The sequence below is a fragment of the Pseudophryne corroboree genome, chromosome 2 (assembly GCF_028390025.1).
Source record: "Pseudophryne corroboree isolate aPseCor3 chromosome 2, aPseCor3.hap2, whole genome shotgun sequence".
NCBI lineage: Eukaryota > Metazoa > Chordata > Amphibia > Anura > Myobatrachidae > Pseudophryne > Pseudophryne corroboree.
The window spans coordinates 646516219-646540202 of NC_086445.1; the positions used below are offsets into that span (position 1 = coordinate 646516219).

A 23984-nucleotide genomic window follows, 5' to 3' on the forward strand; every position below is an offset into this window, starting at 1 on the left:
TAACCCAGCCTATTCCCCACGCTCTTCCCAGCTACTACATCTATATGAGGGGCTACATCACCAAGTATTGAAGCATCAATGCCCCACTCAGAGGGAAACAAAGGGGGAGTAACGGCATATTTCTTCTGCTGGCTATTGACAGGAGTCAATAGTGAAGACGTCTAAGGTCTGTGACTTGATGCACCTCACTAGTCTATACACACAATAGTAAGATATTAGCACTAGTACAGCTGACATATACCAATCAGAACAGGATAATATGGTATACCCTAAGGAGCAGTAGTGACTTTGATTAAGGATTATAACAGCAAAACTGTAACCTATGGCATATGGGTTGAGGTACATACAAAAGTAAACTATATCTATTGTCATTACCCTAAAGTACTGCAGAGATAGATATACTTACCAGTAGAGGAGCATAGTATACCAGTGAACTAAGCTGTCACCTTATTACACCATTAATATTGCTCCTGTGACTATTAACTGAGAAATCTAAAGGAAAGATAAAAAGAAGGAGTATAATGACACCTTGAGGATAGTTGTGGTATTTCAACAGCCAGAACAGTTATTCTATCAGCTTACAGAGTTGCAGTGGATACAAAATAGAGACTTTATTACCTAAGGGAACATACGAGGATACAAGTAACCAGATTTAACATTCCTGGTTGTTACTATTCATCAACACAAGTACATGGCTATTACAGCAGAGTTACTGTTATTCCAAGGATTACCAACGTACTAGAGAAATATAAATATATATATATATATATATATTTAAATGCTCTAAAACTACAGGGAAGCATTGAGAAGTTCAGTCAATACCTACATATATATGCATATATATAACTAGTGGCTACATGGGACCAATATACCGAAATAGTATGTTATATTCAATATGTGGTATTAATGTAGAGTAATATATATATATATTATTGTCATGTTGACTGTAAAGTAGAGTATGGTCTGGATAAATCGGTAATACCATTTACATCAGTAACTATTTAAGAGTATGGAATAGTATACCATTATTTGGATATTTACAGGTAAAAGTATATAGATATATGGTTAAAGAGTTGAGTAGGCAGTAAGCTAGTAAGTTAGAGGTAATTATTATTATCCTGTACTGAAATCTGGAACTAATTCTATGTATTAAATGGTGTTAACTCTTTGGATAAATACGGTGTAGAATATTATTTGTAGGAATGTATAAGTGGTGAGGTTTAAACTTACCTGAACGAAGAGGAGAGCCAAGGAGTATTCCATTCAATATAAAGGGATAAGGCATCTGTAAAAGTAAGACCAAAACACCTATAAGGTTCCCCAAACTGATCCTTTAAAATAGGTTCCAAGCCTATCATAAAAGTTTGGGTGGAGGCACTTTAGATAAAGAATATCAAATCCCTATAAAACAGGGTTACACTAAGCCTTGGATGGAGATAAAGTAGCTGGAGATAAAGTATCAGCCAATCGGCTCCTAACTGCTATGCCTCAGTCTGTGTTTGAAAAATGACAGTTAGGAGCCGATTGGCTGGTACTTTATCTCCAGCAACTTTATCTCCATCCAAAGCTTAGTAAATAGACCCCCTAGGTCACAGAGGGGCAGATGTATTAACCTGGAGACAGCATAAGGAAGTGATAAACCAGTGATATGTGCAAGGTGATAAAGGCACCAGCCAATCAGATCCTAACTGTTAATTTACATAATGGAGCTGATTGGCTGGTGCCTTTATCACCTTGCACATATCACTGGTTTATCACTTCCTTATGCCGTCTCCAAGTTAATACATCTGCCCCAGAGTCCGCAATCAGCTGACTGGAAGAGAGAGCTCACTGATCACCAGGCAAGTAAGTGTAGGCGCAGGTGGGCGAGGGTCACAGGGATGGTGGTGGGGGTCACACGTGCTTTACAATCTCTGGGTAATTTTCGTGAAAAATACCCTGTGAAATGTGCTAACTGGATTCTCAGGAACAGAGCTTTCTCGCAAGCTCTTCCCCTGTGTGCGATAATTGATACACTCTTGCGATGTATTCAATTATCGAAATGCGATTTTGGCCAAATTTATCACATCCTATCCATATCTTTATGCAGATTGTGATAAATATGACCTATAGTGCAAAGATGTAGTAACATAGTAACATAGTATCTGAGGTTGAAAAAAGACAATTGTCCATTGAGTTCAACCTATTTGTGGTCTCCTATGCATGATGATTTGACTAAAATTTCTGACTGATGCTGCTGTCAGCCATTGCATTTTATCCCTATTTATAGTAACTATAATGCATGACTATGCACCATACCCCTGGATATCCTTATCCATTAGGAATTTATCTAACCCATTCTTAAAGGTGTTGACAGGTTCCGCCATTACAACTCCCTCGGGCAGGGAATTCCAAACACGTATTGTCCTTACCGCGAAAAAGCCTTTACGCCGTATTGTGCGGAATCTTCTCTCCTCTAACCTGAGCGAGTGTCCACGAGTCCTCTGTGTTGATCTAACCAAAAACAGGTCCCGTGCAAGCTCGGTGTATTGTCCCCTTATATATTTGTAGATGTTGATCATATCCCCTCTTAGTCTCCGCTTTTCCAATGTAAACATGCCTAGTCTTTCAAGCCTTTCCTTGTATTCCATCGTCTCCATGCCCTTAATTAGTTTGGTCGCCCTCCTCTGTCCTTTTCAAGCTCCAGGATATCCTTTTTGTAGTACGGTGCCCAGAATTGTACACAGTATTCAAGGTGTGGCCTCACTAGTGATTTATATAACGGGAGTATAATACTCTCGTCCCTAGCATCAATACCCCGTTTTATGCATGCTAATATCTTATTAGCCTTCTTTGCTGCAGTCCTACTTTGGGTACTACTGCTTAGCTTGCTATCTATGAGGACACCCAAGTCCTTTTCCAGTACAGAATCCCCTAATTTTACCCCATTTAGTAGGTAGGTGTAATTTTTGTTCTTGTTACCACAGTGCATTACCTTACACTTGTCTGTGTTGAAGCGCATTCTCCATTTGGCTGCCCATGCTTCTAATTTAACTAAGTCGTTCTGAAGAGACTCGGCATACTCCTCTGTATTTATAGCCTTACACAATTTGGTATCATCTGCAAAAATTGACACCATGGTCTCTAGACCTTCTGTTAGGTCGTTAATGAAAATATTGAACAATAGCGGTCCTAATACTGAGCCTTGCGGCACACCACTTAGCACTTCAGTCCAAGTTGAAAAAGATCCATTAACCACAACGCGCTGCTCCCTATTATCTAACCAGTTTTTGACCCAAGTGCATATTGTGCTTCCAAGCCCTGATTCTTGTAGCTTGTAGATAAGTCTCATGTGTGGTACAGTATCGAACGCTTTGGCAAAGTCTAAAAAGATTACATCCACGTCTTTACCCTGATCTAGGTTTGCGCTTACTGTTTCATAGAAGCCAAGTAAGTTGGTTTGACAGGATCTGTCCTTCATAAACCCATGTTGATTCCTTTTAATGACCTTATTGACTTCAAGGAACTTCTGAATACTATCTCTTAAAATACCTTCCAATACTTTCCCCACTATCGATGTAAGACTAACTGGTCTATAATTACCTGGTTCAGCTTTACTTCCCTTTTTGAATATAGGCACTACTTCCGCTATACGTCAGTCTTTGGGAACCATACCTGATATAACTGAATCCTTAAAGATCAAAGATAGCGGTTTTGCCAGTTCAGAGTGAAGCTCCATTAGAACCCTTGGGTGAATACCATCGGGCCCTGGTGATTTATTAATCTTTAAATGTTTTAATCGGTCACAGACTACTTCCTCGCTTAAATAAGTACCTATCAGTGGGATATTCTCATTATTGAGATTGTGTGTCAGTCCCTGAAATGGGTCCTCTCTAGTGAATACTGTTGAAAAAAACTCATTTAGTGTGTCCGCTATGTCATTATCATTTTTGCTTAAGACTCCCAACTTGTCTTTTAAAGGGCCTATACTCTCCTTCTTTAATCTCTTGCTATTAATGTATTTAAAGAATTTTTTGGGATTCGCTTTGCTTTCCTTTGCTACTAGTTTTTCAGTTTCTACTTTAGCCGCTCTTATTTCCTTTTTGCAAATTTTGTTACATTCCTTATAGTGCTGAAATGACTCTGCTTCCCCGTCAGATTTGTATTTTTTAAATGCTCGCCTTTTCTTGCCCATAAGTTCCTTAATCTTTTTGTTAAGCCACATCGGTTTATGATTTTTATTCCTTTTTTTGCTACTCATAGGAATACATTTGAGTGTATTTTTAGCTAGCAGGAATTTTAGTACCTCCCATTTCTCCGTAGTATTTTTTCCTAAAAACAAACCTTCCCATTCAATATCCCTGAAAAATACCCTCATCTTTTCAAAATTTGCTTTGCTAAAGTTTAGAGTCCTAGTTGAGCCAGTATAGGGCTGTTTATGGAAACTGATATTGAATGTGACCATATTGTGGTTGCTGTTTCCTATGGGTTCCCCTACTATAATACCTGATACCAAATCCCCATTGTTTGTTAATACCAGGTCTAAGATTGCATTGTACCTAGTTGGTTCCTCAATTAGTTGGACTAAGTAGTTATCATTAAGTGTGTTTAAAAACATATTTCCCCTAGCAGTATCACATGAATCGTTTTTCCAGTTTATCTCTGGATAGTTAAAATCTCCCATCACTACTATGTCTCCTACTCCTGCTGCTCTTTCAATTTGCTTTAGTAACAATTCCTCATCAGATGCGTTGATACCAGGCGGCCTATAGCATACACCCAATACTAACTTTTTTATTCCTTTTTCCCCGCATGCAATTTCTACCCATAATGTCTCGACAGTGTCTACAGTCCCCTCCTGAATATCTTCCCGTATATCAGGTTTTAAAAACGGCTTTACGTAAAGAAACACCCCTCCACCCTTTTTATTTAGTCTGTCTCTCCTAAACAGTGTATAGCCCTCCAGATTGACTATCCAATCATGAGATTCATCCCACCAAGTTTCAGTAATGCCTATAATATCATACTGTTTGCTTGCTGCAAGTATTTCTAGTTCACCCTTTTTACCAGTAATGCTTCTGGCGTTTACATACATAGTGATATAGGGGGATCATTCCGAGTTGATCGCAGCTGTGCTAAATTTAGCACAGCTACGATCATGTTCCCAGACATGCGGGGAGACGCCCTGCACAGGGCTAGCCTGCCCCGCATGTCTGTCTGGCCCCTTCCCGTACAAGTACAAAAGCATTGCACAGCAGCGATGCTTTTGTACTTGTTGAGTAACTCCCGGCCAACGCAGCTCCTGCGGCTGACCGGGAGTTGCTCGTCGCTGCCCCTAGTCGCAGCGGCTGCGTGTGACGCCATGCAGCTGCTGCGGCCCGCCCCCCCCCACGGTCCGCCCACGCCTGCGTTGGCAGGACCGCACCCCCAAAATGGCAGCCAAACGCCGTCGTGCCAGCCCCTCCCGCCCATCGACCGCCTCTACATGTCAATCAGGGAACGACGGCCTTTGGCCGTCCAGCATGCGCCGGCGCACTGCGGCACCGCCGCATGCGCAGTACCGACCTGATCGCTGCGAACAACTGCAGCGAGCGATCGGGTCGGAATGACCCCCATAGTCTAATATAAGAATCTCTATTTTCAAGATGACAGAGCACCCTATGAAGGACTGTAAGAACTGCATCTTCAGTTGAACTGTTCGGCCTATAGGCAAACTGATCAGGATCAAGACCCAATGAAGTTCCACCCTTTAGATGACTTAAAACAATTCTTTTCAATAAAGATAAAAGAGGAATTTATTTTTCTAGAAGTGGACTACTATAACTTAGTCCCCCCCAAATTCTAACTAGCGGTTGGGATTGCCATCAGCTCATTGTGCCAGCAGGGAAGTGAAATTTAATTTACCCACCCCACCCTTCTCATAATTCATGCATGGCTGTAATTAGGGTTATGCGAGCAGTAAGTCACCAAAGGCACAGAGCCCTGCAGATGGCACCATCCATGCCCCACAGCACCTACATTTGCTTTGGATGGCGACTGAACTGTTCTAAGGATGCTCCAGCCAGCACTCTTTTACTTGGTGTCGGCAGCCCTGTCACCTCCGCGTAGGCTTACCATATTATTAGGGATGGCCATCGGTGCTACCGCCATCGATGGTGACTGTGAGTCAAACCATCGATGGCAGCTAAGTATTCTCTGCATAGCCATCAATGGTTTTACCATTGGTGTTAATGCGCATGCGCAGGGTGCTTGCTCTTCTTCTGTGTAATAGCCGGGGGGTGGGGCTAAGCTGTGAATTACAGCTTAGCCTCTAACCACTTTAAAATATTTTCCCCAAACATCAATGGGGAACATCGCGACCATCAGAATATTGCGGTTTTCATGTTGAAAGCCGGGGCAGCCTCCGGGTACACAGGGGGGACTTGGGGGGAAGGGTGGGGTCTAATTTACACTCCCCAGCGGCTGCTATTGTCTGCAGCCGCTGGAGGAGGGTACTGCCATGTTGAGCGATCAGCAATGATCTGCAGCACGGCAATCCATAGGGGAGAGTGCAGGGAGGCAGAACGACTTTCCAGTCCCTCTGATAGCAGCAGCAGAGGGAAGTTTCCCTTCCTTGGCGCTGCTAGCACTGTTTATCTGACTGGTCGCATCCCGTGCGACCAGGTCAGATAAAGCACTTGCAGGCATGGTCGCATCTGATGCGACCATGCCAGGCAAGTGGTTAAAGAGGGACATCACATTCCCGGCTCCGGAGGCTGCGTAGGGCTGCTGGCTGACAGCCTAGCAGCGCTGTGCAGCAACAGTCAACCCTAAAATCAAAAGGTGGGGATTAAAACCATCTGGTCATACCCTCCAACATTTTAAACATAAAAATCGGTACAAATTAGGAAAGGGGCGTGGTCACGGGTAAGGGGAACCACGCCCCCTTTTCTATACTTTCAATGGAAGTTTGGAGAGCCAAAAATCGGTACAAACCATAAAAAAGGTACTGTGCCTGCCAAAAAGGAACAGTTGGACTGTATGTTTGGTTATACACCATCTATGGTAAAAGTATTTAACATCGGCTATAGACCACCAATGATTTCGACTAATCATGGCTATCCCTACATACTCTCTCTTTAAACTGGGTTATGTGGCTGGCTGACATCAAGCCTGCATTTCACCTTGTTTTAAGCAGCTAGAGAACCTGTTTATTTCACGAGTGTCCTGGTTTGCAGGGCTAGTGTCGTAAGCCTACATCAGCATGATGTCACAAATTCTGGGTTCGAGGGCTGTGATAGGTAGAATTATCACCCTGCTCAGGTCTGCTGAGTTCTTGGGGACTCCCCGAAGTTCAGGAGTCTTCATGTTCCAGGAGATTATGTACAGGTGAATGTTATAGATTTATGCTAACTTCTGTTTTCACCATGTATTTACAAGTTATAAAACAGGAAAGATATGTTCTGCTTTTTTTTACTAATCTATTTCTGAAGACACAACCTGCGCATTATCATGAGATTAAATACATATGGTTGCAGAAATCTTTGTCTATTTCAAGAAAAGGTTTAGCATGGAAGCAGAGCAGAGTGTCTAGGACTATTCAGCTTCATCTCTCCCATTCCTCGTCTAAAGTGAATCTCCTCCCCAGTCACAGGTCACGGTGACGTACAGTATTAGGCCAAGAGCTTCCATTTCCATCCTAGGCACTGTTCTATTTCTGTCATCCGGTTTGTGTCTGCTGCTGCTGCTGCTGCGTATAATCACCTGGCACGTCTATGGCTGACATACTGTCCATCGCTTACTGCCTCCGCTGCACGCAGTGAACAGCGTTACCCGGGAGAGCGTCCTAGGTGTCTGGCACAGAGCAGCGCCCGGCAGGGTAAGCAGGAGGCACCGGTTATTACTGAGCTGCACTGAGGAAGCTGTTTTCTCGGGGTGGATGAGGCGCCTGCTCCGTCCTCCTTTAAGGCAACTTGTGTGGGTTTAGCTTTGAGGGCCAACAGTGTGTTACATGGTGATCTGGATCCAGGGCTTAGTGCTACGGTGTAAAGTTGGAAACCCCTAACACCCGCTGTGGAGTTGGCAGAGCTGTCATTCGCATTAGTATTGTGTATTTGTTCAGCTGAAAGTGAGCACACCATTATATCACTCTGTTGTTTGTGGAAACTGTAACTTTGCTGTAGTAAATCCTGCGAACTATAGAGTCATATATGATACAAAATAAAAACCATTAATACAACTTTTAGAATATGGGGAATTTGCATAATAATATTTTCTCTAACGTCCTAGTGGATGCTGGGGACTCCGTCAGGACCATGGGGAATAGCGGGCTCCGCAGGAGACAGGGCACATCTAAAAAAGCTTTTAGGTCACATGGTGCGTACTGGCTCCTCCCCCTATGACCCTCCTCCAAGCCTCAGTTAGGTTTTTGTGCCCGTCCGAGAGGGTGCAATCTAGGTGGCTCTCTTAAAGAGCTGTTTAGAAAAGTTTTTTTTTAGGTTTCAATCTCAGTGATTCCTGCTGGCAACAGGATCACTGCATCGAGGGACTTAGGGGAGAGATTTCCAACTCACCTGCGTGCAGGATGGATTGGAGTCTTAGGCTCCAGAGGGAGTCGGAACACAGGTCAGCCTGGGGTTCGTCCCGGAGCCGCGCCGCCGATCCCCCTTACAGACGCTGAAGAGACGGCAGAACGGAGGTCCGGAAAACAGGCGGCAGAAGACTCCACAGTCTTCATGAAGGTAGCGCACAGCACTGCAGCTGTGCGCCATTGTTGTCACACGGCTCACTGACTCAGTCACGGAGGGTGCAGGGCGCTGCTGGGGGCGCCCTGGGCAGCAATATAATTACCTTTAGTGGCAAAAGAAATACATCACATATACCCATTAAGGCTATATGTATGTATTTTGACCCAGGCCAGTTTCTTAAAAACCGGGAGAAAAATCCCGCCGAAAAAGGGGCGGAGCTTATTCTCCTCAGCACTCAGCGCCATTTTCCTGCTCAGCTCCGCTGGTGAGGAAGGCTCCCAAGACTCTCCCCTGCACTGCACTACAGAAACAGGGTAACAAAGAGAAGGGGGGCATAAATTGGCGATATTTATATATTAAGAGCGCATATATAGTAAACAACACCTTCTAGGGTTGTTTTTATACATTTATAGCGCTTTTGGTGTGTGCTGGCAAACTCTCCCTCTGTCTCCCCAAAGGGCTAAGGGGTCCTGTCTTCGATTAGAGCATTCCCTGTGTGGCTGCTGTGTGTCGGTACGTGTGTGTCGACATGTATGAGGACGATGTTGGTGTGGAGGCAGAGCAATTGCCGATGATGGTAATGTCACCCCCTAGGGAGTCGACACCGGAATGGATGGCTTTAGTTATGGAATTACGTGATAATGTCAGCACACTGCAAAAGTCAGTTGACGAAATAAGACGCCCGGCAAACCAGTTAGTACCGGTTCAGGCGTCTCAGACACCGTCAGGGGCTGTAAAACGTCCTTTACCTCAGTCAGTCGACACGGGTACCGACACAGATGAATCTAGTGTCGACGGTGAAGAAACAAACGTATTTTCCAATAGGGCCACACGTTATATGATCACGGCAATGAAGGAGGCGTTACAGATCTCTGATACTGCTGGTACCTCAAAAAGGGGTATTATGTGGGGGGTGAAAAAACTACCTGTATTTTTCCCAGAATCAGAGGAATTGAATGATGTGTGTGATGAAGCGTGGGTTACCCCCGATAGAAAAATGCTAATTTCAAAGAAGTTGTTGGCATTATACCCTTTCCCACCAGAGGTTAGGGCGCGCTGGGAAACACCCCCTAAGGTGGATAAGGCGCTCACACGTTTATCAAAGCAAGTGGCGTTGCCGTCTCCTGATACGGCCGCCCTCAAGGATCCAGCAGATAGGAGGCTGGAAACTACACTGAAGAGTATATACACACATACGGGTGTTATACTGCGACCGGCAATAGCCTCAGCCTGGATGTGCAGTGCTGGGGTAGTGTGGTTGGATTCTCTGACTGAAAATATTGAGACCCTGGATAGGGACAGTATTTTATTGACTCTAGAGCAATTAAAGGATGCTTTTCTTTATATGCGAGATGCTCAGAGGGATGTTTGTACTCTAGCATCAAGAGTAAACGCGATGTCCATATCTGCTAGAAGAAGTTTATGGACGCGACAGTGGTCAGGTGATGCGGATTCCAAGAGGCATATGGAAGTATTGCCATATAAAGGAGAAGAATTGTTTGGGGTCGGTCTTTCGGACCTGGTGACCACGGCAACTGCCGGCAAATCCACCTTTTTACCTCAGACCCCTTCACAACAGAAAAAGACACCGTCTTTTCAGCCGCAGTCCTTTCGCTCCTATAAAAAGCGACCAAAAGGACAGTCTTATCTGCCGAGAGGCAGAGGAAAGGGTAAGAAAGGGCAGCACGCAGCCCCTGCCCAGGAACAGAAGCCCGCCCCGGCTTCTACAAAGCCATCAGCATGACGCTGGGGCTTTACAAGCGGACCCAGGAACGGTGGGGGGTCGACTCAAGATTTTCAGCAATCAATGGGCTCACTCACAAGTGGACCCGTGGGTCCTGCAGATAATATCTCAGGGTTACATGCTGGAGTTCGAAAGGTTTCCCCCTCGCCGGTTCCTAAAGTCTGCTTTACCAACGTCTCCCTCAGAAAGGACGTCGGTTTTGGAAGCCATTCACAAGCTGTATTCTCAGCAGGTGATAGTCAAGGTACCCCTCCTACAACAGGGAAAGGGGTATTATTCCACACTATTTGTGGTACCAAAGCCGGACGGTTCGGTAAGACCTATTCTAAATCTGAAATCCTTGAACCTGTACATACAGAAATTCAAGTTCAAGATGGAGTCACTCAGAGCAGTGATAGCGAATCTGGAAGAAGGGGACTTCATGGTGTCCCTGGACATAAAGGATGCTTATCTGCATGTCCCAATTTACCCCTCACACCAAGGGTATCTCAGGTTCGTGATACAAGACTGTCATTATCAGTTTCAAACGATGCCGTTTGGTTTGTCCACGGCCCCTCGGGTCTTTACCAAGGTAATGACCGAAATGATGGTTCTTCTACGAAGAAAAGGCGTATTAATTATCCCTTACTTGGACGATCTCCTGATAAGGGCAAAGTCCAGAGAACAGCTGGAAGTCGGTGTAGCACTAACCCAGGTAGTGCTTCAGCAACACGGGTGGATTCTGAATCTTCCAAAATCTCAATTGACCCCGACAACTCGTCTGCTGTTCCTGGGAATGATTCTGGACACGGTTCAGAAAAAGGTGTTTCTCCCGGAGGAGAAAGCAAGGGAGTTATCCGAACTTGTCAGGAACCTCCTAAAACCAGGAACGGTGTCAGTACATCAATGCACAAGAGTCCTGGGAAAGATGGTGGCTTCGTACGAAGCGATTCCATTCGGCAGATTCCATGCACGGACATTTCAGTGGGATCTGCTGGACAAATGGTCCGGATCGCATCTGCACATGCATCAGCGGATAGCACTGTCACCAAGAACAAGGTTGTCTCTCCTGTGGTGGCTGCAGACTGCCCATCTGTTAGTGGGCCGCAGATTCGGCATACAGGACTGGGTCCTGGTGACTACGGATGCCAGCCTACGAGGTTGGGGAGCAGTCACAAAGGGAAGAAACTTCCAGGGCGTGTGGTCAAACCTGGAGACGTCTCTTCACATAAATATACTGGAGCTAAGAGCGATCTACAATGCTCTAAGTCTGGCAAAACCGCTGCTTCAGGGTCAGCCGGTGTTGATCCAGTCCGACAACATCACGGCAGTCGCCCACGTGAACCGACAAGGCGGCACGAGAAGCAGGAGTGCAATGGCAGAAGCGGCAAGGATTCTGCGCTGGGCGGAGAATCATGTCATAGCACTGTCAGCAGTGTTCATCCCGGGAGTGGACAACTGGGAAGCAGATTTCCTCAGCAGACACGACCTTCACCCGGGAGAGTGGGGACTTCATCCAGAAGTTTTCCACATGATTGTGAACCGTTGGGAAAAACCAAAGGTAGACATGATGGCGTCTCGCCTCAACAAAAAATTGGACAGGTATTGCGCCAGGTCAAGAGACCCTCAGGCAATAGATGTGGACGCTCTGGTAACACCGTGGGTGTACCAATCAGTGTATGTGTTCCCTCCTCTGCCTCTCATACCAAAGGTACTGAGAATTATACGGAAAAGAGGAGTAAGAACGATACTGGTGGCTCCGGACTGGCCAAGGAGAACTTGGTATCCGGAACTTCAAGAGATGCTCACGGAGGATCCGTGGCCTCTACCGCTAAGAAGGGATCTGCTTCAGCAGGGACCTTGTATGTTCCAAGACTTACCGCGTCTGCGTTTGACGGCATGGCGGTTGAACGCCGGATTCTAAAAGAAAAGGGCATTCCAGAGGAAGTTATTCCTACCTTGATTAAGGCTAGGAAGGAAGTGACTGTACAACATTATCACCGCATTTGGCGAAAATATGTTGCGTGGTGTGAGGCCAAGAAGGCTCCAACGGAAGAATTTCAATTGGGTCGATTCTTACATTTCCTGCAAGCAGGATTGTCTATGGGCCTAAAATTGGGGTCTATTAAAGTTCAAATTTCGGCCTTACCAATTTTCTTCCAGAAGGAATTGGCGTCAGTGCCTGAAGTACAAACTTTTGTCAAAGGTGTACTACATATACAACCCCCAATAGTGCCTCCAGTGGCACCGTGGGATTTGAACGTGGTTCTAAATTTTCTCAAATCTCATTGGTTTGAGCCGTTAAAATCGGTAGAATTAAAATACCTTACATGGAAGGTAACCATGCTGTTGGCCCTGGCTTCTGCCAGGAGAGTTTCAGAGTTGGCAGCTTTGTCATACAAGAGCCCATATCTGATATTCCATTCGGACAGGGCAGAATTGAGGACACGTCCTCAATTTCTCCCTAAGGTGGTTTCGGCATTTCACTTAAACCAGCCTATTGTGGTGCCTGCGGCTACTAGCGACTTGGAGGACTCCAAGTTACTGGACGTTGTCAGAGCATTAAAAATATATATTTCAAGGACAGCTGGAGTCAGAAAAACTGACTCGTTGTTTACATTGTATGCACCCAACAAGATGGGTGCTCCTGCGTCTAAACAGACGATTGCACGTTGGATCTGTAGCACAATCCAACTTGCACATTCTGTGGCAGGCGTGCCACAGCCTAAATCTGTAAAGGCCCACTCCACAAGGAAGGTGTGCTCATCTTGGGCGGCTGCCCGAGGAGTCTCGGCATTACAACTTTGCCGAGCAGCTACGTGGTCAGGGGAGAACACGTTTGTAAAATTTTACAAATTTGATACTCTGGCTAAAGAGGACCTGGAGTTCTCTCATTCGGTGCTGCAGAGTCATCCGCACTCTCCCGCCCGTTTGGGAGCTTTGGTATAATCCCCATGGTCCTGACGGAGTCCCCAGCATCCACTAGGACGTTAGAGAAAATAAGAATTTACTTACCGATAATTCTATTTCTCATAGTCCGTAGTGGATGCTGGGCGCCCATCCCAAGTGCGGATTGTCTGCAATGCTTGTACATAGTTATTGTTACAAAATCGGGTTATTACTGTTGTTGTGAGCCATCTTTTCAGAGGCTACTTCGTTTTGTTATCATACTGTTAACTGGGTTCAGATCACCAGTTGTACGGTGTGATTAGTGTGGCTGGTATGAGTCTTACCCGGGATTCAAGATCCTTCCTTATTGTGTACGCTCGTCCGGGCACAGTACCTAACTGAGGCTTGGAGGAGGGTCATAGGGGGAGGAGCCAGTACGCACCATGTGACCTAAAAGCTTTTTTAGATGTGCCCTGTCTCCTGCGGAGCCCGCTATTCCCCATGGTCCTGACGGAGTCCCCAGCATCCACTACGGACTATGAGAAATAGAATTATCGGTAAGTAAATTCTTATTATAACGACCAACCTCGTAATTCAGACCTGATCGTAGATGTACGAAAAAACGCACGTCTACGATCAAACTCTTTGACATGCGGGTGGACGCTTAGCACATGGCAAGTCCATCCTGCATGCCGGATACAGCCTCCGTTGTCCGGGCAGTGCTCCTTAAACGGAGCGCCGGTGCCCACCAAACGCAGTGTCGACGCCCATTCCCGCCCTCCTCCATGACTTAAAATGCATTTTGAAGGGAACGCAGTTTAGGACCTTGCAGATGCACGTACCGGCGCATGTGCAGATGTGCAAGAATCGCTTCATAGAAATTTTTGCACATCAGCGACGGGGTCTGAATTAGGACCAAAGTCCAGGTTTCTGTGATTCTAACCTATTCTAATTCTTTCCCATTATACTCAAAATTTCAGTTTCCTTTTATGTTTTTTTGTACCAGGGAATAACATAGTTAATTTCTAGATGACCTAACAGGACCTTATCTGGGTGTTAGTACCTAAAATGAACTATTTTGACTGCTAGGAGTGTCAATCAATGCCATTTCACCCAGGCATGACACCCACCAACTCAGATTTTCATGATACTTTGTACACTTTGATACTACCAGATAGCTACTAACCCATGGCAAATTTTTCTTCTCTAGGCCTCAGTTTTTGAGCTATAGGGGGTCAAAGTTTGGGAAATGCCACTCCGATGCTCTGTTTTTTTTTCTGAGGTGTATCTGTAAAAATAAAAATAAATAAAAAAAATCAAATCTCAGTGCCTAATCCACTTATCACTTTGAAATTTTGACACTTTGCCAATTAAAATATGGAGATTCCTGAAAAAAAAAAAGTTTTATAAAATCTCTTGCCTGAATCCCAGAGTTCATTATACATTCCTTTACTTCATATTTAATCATTTTTTTGGTGCAAAATAAAGTGGGTTCAATTAGCATTATCAACCTAAGACAGATGAGATATCATGTTCCTTTTTGGTTTAAAATGAACCTTAAAGTATACTTTAAAAGGCTATGAAAGAAAAATAATGGGATTTTGATTGCCTGTATGAGTATTTTAATGTTTAATTATAATTCTCTATTTAAAAACAAAAATTGCCAAGGGTCAAAATTTCAAAGTGATACTTGGTTAAAGCACTGAGATTTTTTTCCAGATACACCTCAGAAAAAACGGAACATCAGGAGTGGCATTTCCCAGCAATTTTTTTAAACTTTGACCCCTATAGCTAAAAAACGGTGAGGCTGATAAGAGCTGTCCTTTTCGATCAGCGTCAGCCAATGGACTACCCTCTGCACCGATGCCTTGGCGTCTAGGGCTTAGTGCATATGGAAATGCAGTAAAAACCTTGAAACCCGCGTTTTTACAGCATTTTTCCTTTAGTGCCCAGTGTATGTCCAGCAAATCTGCAATGGCAGATAAAATGCCTGTTGGTCTGACAGGCATTTTATCTACCCATGTATGCCCAGCATCAGGTCTAACATTTCAGACAGTTAAAAAAAAAAAATGTGTCGCTTCCCCACAAATCAGTTGCGTGTATCCAGTCTATCAGAAACCATCTTTGGCCAAGCCAGATAACATGTATCCAAGCCTTACATGTTCCTTGGCCTGTTGAAGAGTCTATTGTGAAACTCATCACCCCAGCTGGATTTTTGCTGACTGGATGTAAAAATATTTTGGAGGGATCTGTCTATAGGGGAGATTGCAGTCTGTTGGGAGGAACAGGACTTGAAATCGAGATTATTATGGAAGGTAGCATGCATTGTGATTGTTCTTGCATGCATAAATATATTGAAAGCTAAGTAATTATTTTGCTACTATCTCTTTATCTAAATACACATTCTGAATTATTACAATATATAATTCCAAGTAACCGATACTTATGCATATAGCTGGTGTTTTCGTTGCTTGAAATAAGTGACATAGGGGTATATGCAATTAGCGGCGAATCGCGGCAATTTTTCGTCCGTTTTTCAATTCGACACAATTGAACAGTCTAATTTCGGCAAGTGGGTGCCGAAATTGACCATATGCAATAAAAAACGGATTCGACAGTCCCGCTGACGAAAAACGGCCGATTTGACGGATTTTGTTCCGTTTTTTTAAAAACGGGAAAAAACTCGGAAAAAAATGGCGTGGGGTCCCCCCTCCAAAGCATAACCAGCCTCGGGCTCTTCGAGCTGGTCCTGGTTCTAAAAATCCGGGGGGAAAATGGACAGGGGATCCCCCGTATTTTTAAAACCAGCACCGGGCTCTGCGCCGGGTGCTGGTGCAAAAATACGGGGGACAAAAAGAGTAGGGGTCCACCGTATTTTTTACACCAGCATCGGGCTCCACTAGCTGGACAGATAATGCCACAGCCGGGGGTCACTTTTATACAGCGCCCTGCGGCCTTGGCATTAAATATCCAACTAGTCACCCCTGGCCGGGGTACCCTGGGGGAGTGGGGACCCCTTCAATCAAGGGGTCCCCCCCCCAGCCACCCAAGGGCCAGGGGTGAAGCCTGAGGCTGTCCCCCCCCATCCAAGGGCTGCGGATGGGGGGCTGATAGCCTTGAGAAAATGTAAAGAATATTGTTTTTTCCTGTAGTACTACAAGTCCCAGCAAGCCTCCCCGCAAGCTGGTACTTGGAGAACCACAAGTACCAGCATGCGGGAGAAAAACGGGCCCGCTGGTACCTGTAGTAGTACTACTGGAAAAAAATACCCAAATAAAAACAGGAGACACACACCTTGAGAGTAAAACTTTATTGCACACCTGCCGACACACACATACTTACCTATGTTGACCCGCCGACTGCCACATCTCCTGATCCGACGATCCGGGGTACCTGTGAATCAAATTATACTCATCTCAATCCAGTGTCCAGATATAAATCCTCGTACTTGGCAAAAAAAGAAAACGAACACCCGATCCAGCGGACTGAAAGGGGTCCCATGTTTACACATGAGACCCCTTTCCCCGAATGCCGGGACCCCACGTGACTGCTGTCACCGAGGTCCCTTCAGCCAATCAGGAAGCGCTACTTCGTTGCACTCACCTGATTGGCTGTATGCGCGTGTGACCTCAGACAGCGCATCGCAAAGCCTCTCCATTACTTTCAATGGTGGGAACTTTGCGGGTAGCGGTGGGGTTACCCGCGGTCAGCCGCTGACCGTGGGTGACCTCACCGCTGACACAAAGTTCCCACCATTGAGTATAATGGAGAGGCTTTGCGAGGCGCTGTCTGACAGCTCAGACGTGCAGCCAATCAGCAGAGTGCCAGGACGTTGCGCTCGCTGATTGGCTGAAGGGACCTCGGTGACAGCAGTCACGTGGGGTTCCGGCATTCGGAGAAAGGGGTCTCATGTGTAAACATGGGACCCCTTTCAGTCCGCTGGTTCGGGTGTTCGTTTTCTTTTTTTGCCAAGTACGAGGATTTATATCTGGACACTGGGTTGAGGTGAGTATAATTTGATTCACAGGTACCCCGGATCGTCGGATCAGGAGACGTGGCAGTCGGCGGGTCAACATAGGTAAGTATGTGTGTGTCGGCAGGTGTGCAATAAAGTTTTACTCTCAAGGTGTGTGTCTCCTGTTATTATTTGGGTATTTTTTTCCCAGTAGTACTACAGGTACCAGCGGGCCCGTTTTTCTCCCGCATGCTGGTACTTGTGGTTCTCCAAGTACCAGCTTGCGGGGGAGGCTTGCTGGGACTTATTTTTAAAAATATATAAATAATACTTGTGCCTCCCAAAAAAACAAACCAAGTACCTAATCCCTTCTAATATAAATAGATATGCTATTACCAATAAAAAAAACACCCAAAAAAACATGTTTTAATTTTTTTTTATTAGATTCACCCACCAAAGTGTGGCGGATTGAAAATGATGAATTTACTGTCTAAAAGCACTGTTGTCGAATTTCCAAACTTCAATTGAATATACTTTTGTCGAATTGCCGCATTTGTACCGTTGCAGAAAAGTCGAATTTGACAAATGTCGAATTTCAAAAAGTCGAATTTTGAAAGTCCGTTTTTTTGACGGAAAGTACTGAATTGCATTGTCAATTTTGTTTTTTTTGGCGATAAAGTCCCGTTTTTCGACAATTTCGGGAATTCGACCGCAATTGCATATACCCCATAAAGTCCTTATTTTGCAATGTATTTGCAATATACACACACTTTTTTAATGTAATTTGGGGGATGCATTTAATTTGGCATTTGTCAGGATCCCGGGGTTCAGAATACCGAAGCCGGAATCCTGCCAGCCGACAATGCCGTCAGCCGGAATCCCGACGCAACAGGACTATTCCCACTTGTTGGTGTCCACGACACCCGTAGAGTGTGAATAGATTCTTTGGTGAGTGCAGCGAGCCACTGACCCCGGAGCGTGGTGAGCGCAGTGAGCCTGCAAGGGGACTCTTTGCGCTTGCCCTCTGCCGGCATTCTGGCGGGTGGGATGCTACTGTCGGGATATTAACAGCCGGCATCTCGTCCGCCAACAAAATCATACTGATTCCTAATTAAGTTATTCAGTTATCTCTAGAAACATAGAATTTGATGGCAAATAAGAATCACTTGGCCCATCTAGTCTGCCCCTTTGTTAACCTTTAGGTAGTCCCCACCCTTTTAGAGCCTTAGTTCTTTGTAAGGATATTCATATGCCTATCACAATCATTTTTAAATTGGTCTACTGTCTTAGCCTCTACCATCTCTGATGGGAGACTATTCCACTTATCCACTACCCTTTCAGTGAAGTAATCTTTCCCTAAATTTCCCCTGAACCTACCTTCCTCCAATTTGTGTACTGTATGTCCTTGTGTTCTGATACTTCTCTTTCTTTTAAAGAATGTTTCTCTCTTGAACTTTGTTAAAATCCTTGGTGTATTTGAAAGTTTCTATCATGTCCCCTTTCCCTTCTCTGCTCCGAACTATACATGTTAAGATCTTTTAGTCTCTCTGGGTAAGATTTATGATATAGGCCATGCACCATTTTACCTGCCCTTCTTTGTACGCTCAGTAATGTTTTTACTTCCTTCTGGATATACAGTATGGTCTCCAGAACTGGTCACAGTATTCCAGATAAGGTCGTACCAATGTCCTACTGTATACAGTGGAATTATTACTTATTTTTAACTCATTCCTCTTCCTATTTCTCATTGCTTTGTTGCATTGGTTCCCTGTCTTTAAGTCACTTGAAATATTGGGGGTCATTCCAAGTTGTTTGCTCGTTAGCAGATTTTAGCAGCATTGCACACGCTAGGCAGCCGCCCTCTGGGAGTGTATCTTAGCTTAGCAGAATTGCGAACGAAAGATTAGCAGAATTGCGAATAGAAAATTCTTAGCAGTTTGAGTAACTCGAGACTTACTCCTACACTGCGATCAGCTCAGCCCGTTTCGTTCCTGGTTTGACGTCGCAAACACGCCCTGCGTTCGGCCAGCCACTCCCCCGTTTCTCCAGACACTCTCGCGTTTTATCCTGGCACGCATGCGTTTTTCCGCACACTCCCAGAAAACGGTTCGTTTCCGCCCAGAAACACCCACTTCCTGTCAATCACACTCCGATCACTTCAACGATGAAAATTCTTCGTTCGGACGTGAGTAAATCTACTAAGTTTTGAGCTAAAATACTTAGCGCATGCGCCCTGCGTACCATGCACATGCGCATTTTCACCTTAATCGCTCTGTTGCAAAAATCGGCAACGAGCGAACAACTCGGAATGACCCCCCTTGACTCCTAAATACCTCTCCTCCTCAGTAGTTTCCATTATTCTAGTTGGCTAGAGGTGCAGTTTCACAGCCGAACTCAGACGTTTTTTAAAAGCGGCAATCATTTACAAGGCATGGTTTTGCCTTGTACATGATTGCCACTTTAAAAACGTACAACTTCAACCCGGAACCCGCACCTCCAGCCAACTCAGACTTCATTACACCCGGCCCTATATTTAGCCTTTGGGGTTTTGAGACCCAAGTGCATGATTTTGCATTTATTAGCATTAAACTGTAGTTGCGACATTTTGACCATTCCTTAAGTCTACTGAGGTCATCAATCATTTATTTTACTGCTCCCAGGTTGTCTACCCTATTGCATATGTTTCTGTGGGTTCAGTATGTGTGGATAGCATGCTGGCAGTCACAATACTGACTCCAGCGTCACGATCTTTAAAGTCTCTACAGGGGTGAGGTAAGTATGGTTTCCCCTACCCGCTAACCCAAATCCTCCATTCCCATAGCCTAACCCTAACCTTTTCCCCGTGGTGTCTAAACCTAACCCCCCTCCCTGCAGCCTAATCCTAACCCTTCCCCTTTAGTGCCTAAACCTAACTTCCCCCCAGTGGTGCCCAACCCTAACCCCCCTCTGCAGCCTAACCCTAATCCCACCTGGTAGTGCCTAAACCTAACTCCCCCACCGTAACCCGCCCACTATACTTAAGGTCAGGATGCCGGCGTTGGTCTCCTGACCCTGTCGTGATTCCAGCATCGGCATTCTGAGGGGGTGTAGGGATTCCGGCATCAGTATTCCAACTGTGGGGACCTGAACAGGCAGTATCTTAACCGCATCCCCTTTCTTTCATCTGCCTCCATAGAATGCACTCCATTTACTACAACTGTCTGTTTCCTAGTGCAACCAGACCATACATTTAACTGTTTTATAATCCAAACCCACATTTTTAAGTTTTTTTCTCTCATCCATAGGGGACACTGGGATCCAGATTACGTAGGGGGTATAGATATGGTTCTTGGAGCCGGTGCACTTTAAGAATTTATATGAGAGTGTATGGCTCCTCCCCTCTATGCCTTTCCCTGTAGCTCAGTTTAGAAAAAAGTGCCCTCAGAGCCGGTCACTACTCTGGAGGGCTCCAGAGATTTTATTGTTTTCATTAGGTTTTTGTTATTTTCAGCCAGCCAGTTGGCCCCTGGCTCCCTGCTTGGCAGGAGCTACTGGGGGGACCTGTTCCTACCTCTTAAGGTCAGCGCCGGGGTCCCCAGCTGTTGGAATCTATGTCCCAGGGTACCTCGACACAGCTACATGCGGCTGTTGTCTTGAGTCCCTGCAGCTATATGCCGGCTAGCTGGCTGAGGACAACAAATTGTAAGTATGATCTAGGGGACCTTTAGCAGGAACCCTAGAGTTTATTCATATACAGGCATATAGCCAAAATAGTCAGTGGGGGAAACCTCTGACCAAAATACAGTTAGTGCTGCAGAACACTGTGAAGCCTGCACAGTGTATTCAGCAGGTGCAGCATTAATACGCCGCCCAGCAGTCTTACAAGTGGGTACGCACTGTGCCCCGCGCTGCTTGTAAAAGTAAGCGCTGGGCACCATGACAGAGAAGGTGCGGGTTGGTCCTTCTTCAAGCACTGGTTGCGGCGGCCGTGAGGGAAGGGGGCAGAGTTTTCCAAAGCATTCTCTGGCGTTCCTCAACACGCGGGGCCTCCATTACATGGAGCTCTGCCGCAGCTGACATTCCTCCATCCCAGGGCACCTAAAGGACTCGGGTTGCAGTGTGGACTAGATAGGGACACACACATATAATTAACACTTCATTTCTATATGTATAGATTCTGCTAAACAACTCTTCAAATCAGACACATTTCATTGTGCTTGTTTGTGTTTCTCTCTCTGTGGCTGGGTTGAGATTTTCTGTGCCATCTACTGAGAGTGTGGGCTGGCTCCTCCCTCTATGCCCCTCCTACCGGACTCGGTTTAGAAAATATGCCCGGAGGAGCCGGTCACAGCTAGGTGAGCTCCATAAGAGTTCTTTTAGTTTTATTATTTTGAATAGAGTTTAGGCACAGGGAGGCTGCTGGCAACAGCCTCCCTGCTTCGAGGGACTATGGGGGGAGTAGTGTCTGCCCTGCGGGGGTCTGAGCCACTATCTCCGCTGACAGGACACTGAGCTCCTGAGGGGATCGAACGTTTGCCGTCACAGGGGATCGCTCACCCCAGCAGCATGCCGCCACCCCCTTACAGAGCCAGAAGATCAGTGGCGAGTTAGTCACCGGCCCCCCTGGCAAGCGGGGAGCCGGTGTGAAGATGGCGGCAACAGGGTATGGAGCGCAGTACTAACTGCGCTCTGGGGCTCAGCGGTACATAGTGCGGCACTGTGAGGGGCGCCCTGAGCCAGAGCCTACACCCTACACTGATCAACAAGCTTGTCGGGGTCCCAGGATCGCTGCCAGCACTTTTCCTGAGGCCAGTATAATCTTCAGAAGAGCGGGAAGCAGCGCCATGAAAGGGGGTGGAGCTTCTCCTCAGAGCAGACCTAGCAGCGTTCAGTGCCATTTTCCTTCCTGCAGTGAGAGCTGTCCCTCCAGATCAACTCCAGCTATCTAATACGGTACATGGGGGTTGTAGACGGGGGCTGTATAGCTGTACTGTGCAACCTATTAAAGTACACAGTAAGCGCTGGGTAAGGGTTTTCCCTATCTTGAAGCGCTGTGTGTGGGTTGGCTCCAATCTCTGTGTCTCTCTTGGCATTCTTAGGGGTAAACTCTGCCCTTCCCTGTGTGTGTTTAGTGTTTGTGGTCTCCATTAAGCTATGTCCAGGGACTCTGTGTCATATGCTGCAGAGGATAATTCCTCTCAGGATGATCCCATTCCATGTAATCAGGATTGCACTGTGTTAGCGCAGGTCCCTGCAAGGGAGCCTGAGTGGTTAGCCTCTCTTAAAAGTGTGATTTCTCAGATTTCTACTAGAGTTGCACAAAATGAGTCTGCAACTCAGGTTTTACAGAACTCTAAGGCAGTTTGGTCCGGTTCTGTTACCTCAGGGCCCCCTGACTGACGTACGCTCCCAAAAACGTGCTCTTGCCTAGATTATGAAAGATGGCACGGATACCGATTCTGACACAGCAGACGGTGATGGGGATGTGTTGCGGGGGGCGACATCTCTTGCAAAAGGGGTGCAGTTGATGATAAAGGCCATTATAGATGTGTTGAATATTGCTGATACAACACCTGAGCAGGGTGAGGAGACTTACTTCACTGACAATTAGAAAGCCTTGCTAACCTTCCCTGCGTCCCTTCCCTGCGTCTAAGGAATTAAATGCTATATTTGAGAAATCCTGGGAAAACCCAGAGAAAAAATTTCAGATCCCTAGAAAGGTTCTGGTTGCTTTCCTTTTCCCTGAGGAGGATAGGGAAAAATGGGAAAACCCACCCATAGTTGACGCGTCTGTATCCAGACTCTCAAAAAAGGTGGTTTTACCTGTTCCAGGATCTACCGCGTTAAAAGAACCGGCTGATCGCAAAATTGACACTACGCTCAAATCCATATACACGTCTTCAGGGGCGATATTACGTCCTACTATTGCCTGTGCATGGATTTCCAAAGCTATAGTAAAGTGGTCAGGCACGTTACTTGAAGATTTGGACACAATGGATAAAAGTGACGTTGAATTGTTTTTCCGTAACATTCAGGATTCTGCAGGATTTATGGTGGAATCCATGAAAGACCTGGGTTCGATGGCTGCAGGGATATCTTCCATGTCTGTCTCAGCTCGTAGAGGACTTTGGCTGCGCCAGTGGTCTGCCGACGCGGAATCCAGGAGAGGTGTGGAGAACCTACTCTACACAGGTCAGGCTCTTTTTGGGGAAGCATTGGATGCGTGGATTTCCATGGCTACCGCGGGTAAGTAACCTTTTCTTCCCTCAGCTGCGCCTGCTACGAAGAAACCTTTTTCTTCGGCTGCTTCACAGTCTTTTCGGGCTGCTAAAACAAGAAAGGCCAAGCCGTCTAACACCTTCTTTAGGGGAGGTCGGCCAAAATCCAAGAAACCTGCTGCTGCGGGTTCCCAGGAACAGAAGCCTGCTTCAGGTACGTCAAAGTCCTCAGCATGACGGTGGACCGCGCAGCCTGGAGTTGGGGCCGGTGGGTGCGAGGCTCAGGCATTTTAGCCACCTCTGGGTGTCGTCCAGCCTGGATACCTGGGTGCGGGATATTGTGTCCCAGGGGTACAGGCTAGAGTTTCAAGATCTCCCGCCTCACCGATTCTTCAAATCCGGCTTGCCAGCTTTGCTGGCAGACAGGGCTATCCTGCAGGAAGCCATCCAAAAGTTGGTGGAGTCACAGGTCATTGTACCAGTTCCACCTCATTTGCAAAACAATGGTTACTATT

The 23984-nt window shown here is 46.0% G+C and overlaps 1 protein-coding gene across 4 annotated transcripts in view; it reads left to right on the forward strand.

Moving 5' to 3' along the window:
• Nucleotides 1–7655: 7655 nt before the first annotated feature.
• The window catches only part of DCAF6 (DDB1 and CUL4 associated factor 6), a 912707-nt gene continuing 896378 nt past the window's right edge, over nucleotides 7656–23984 (forward strand). For 3 of the 4 annotated variants that reach the window (XM_063954988.1, XM_063954989.1, XM_063954991.1), the window contains exon 1: nucleotides 7656–7837. The gene's annotated coding sequence lies outside the window, so the exon portion shown is untranslated. The remainder of the gene's footprint in view (nucleotides 7838–23984) is intronic. The other variant, XM_063954987.1, reaches the window with a different exon arrangement.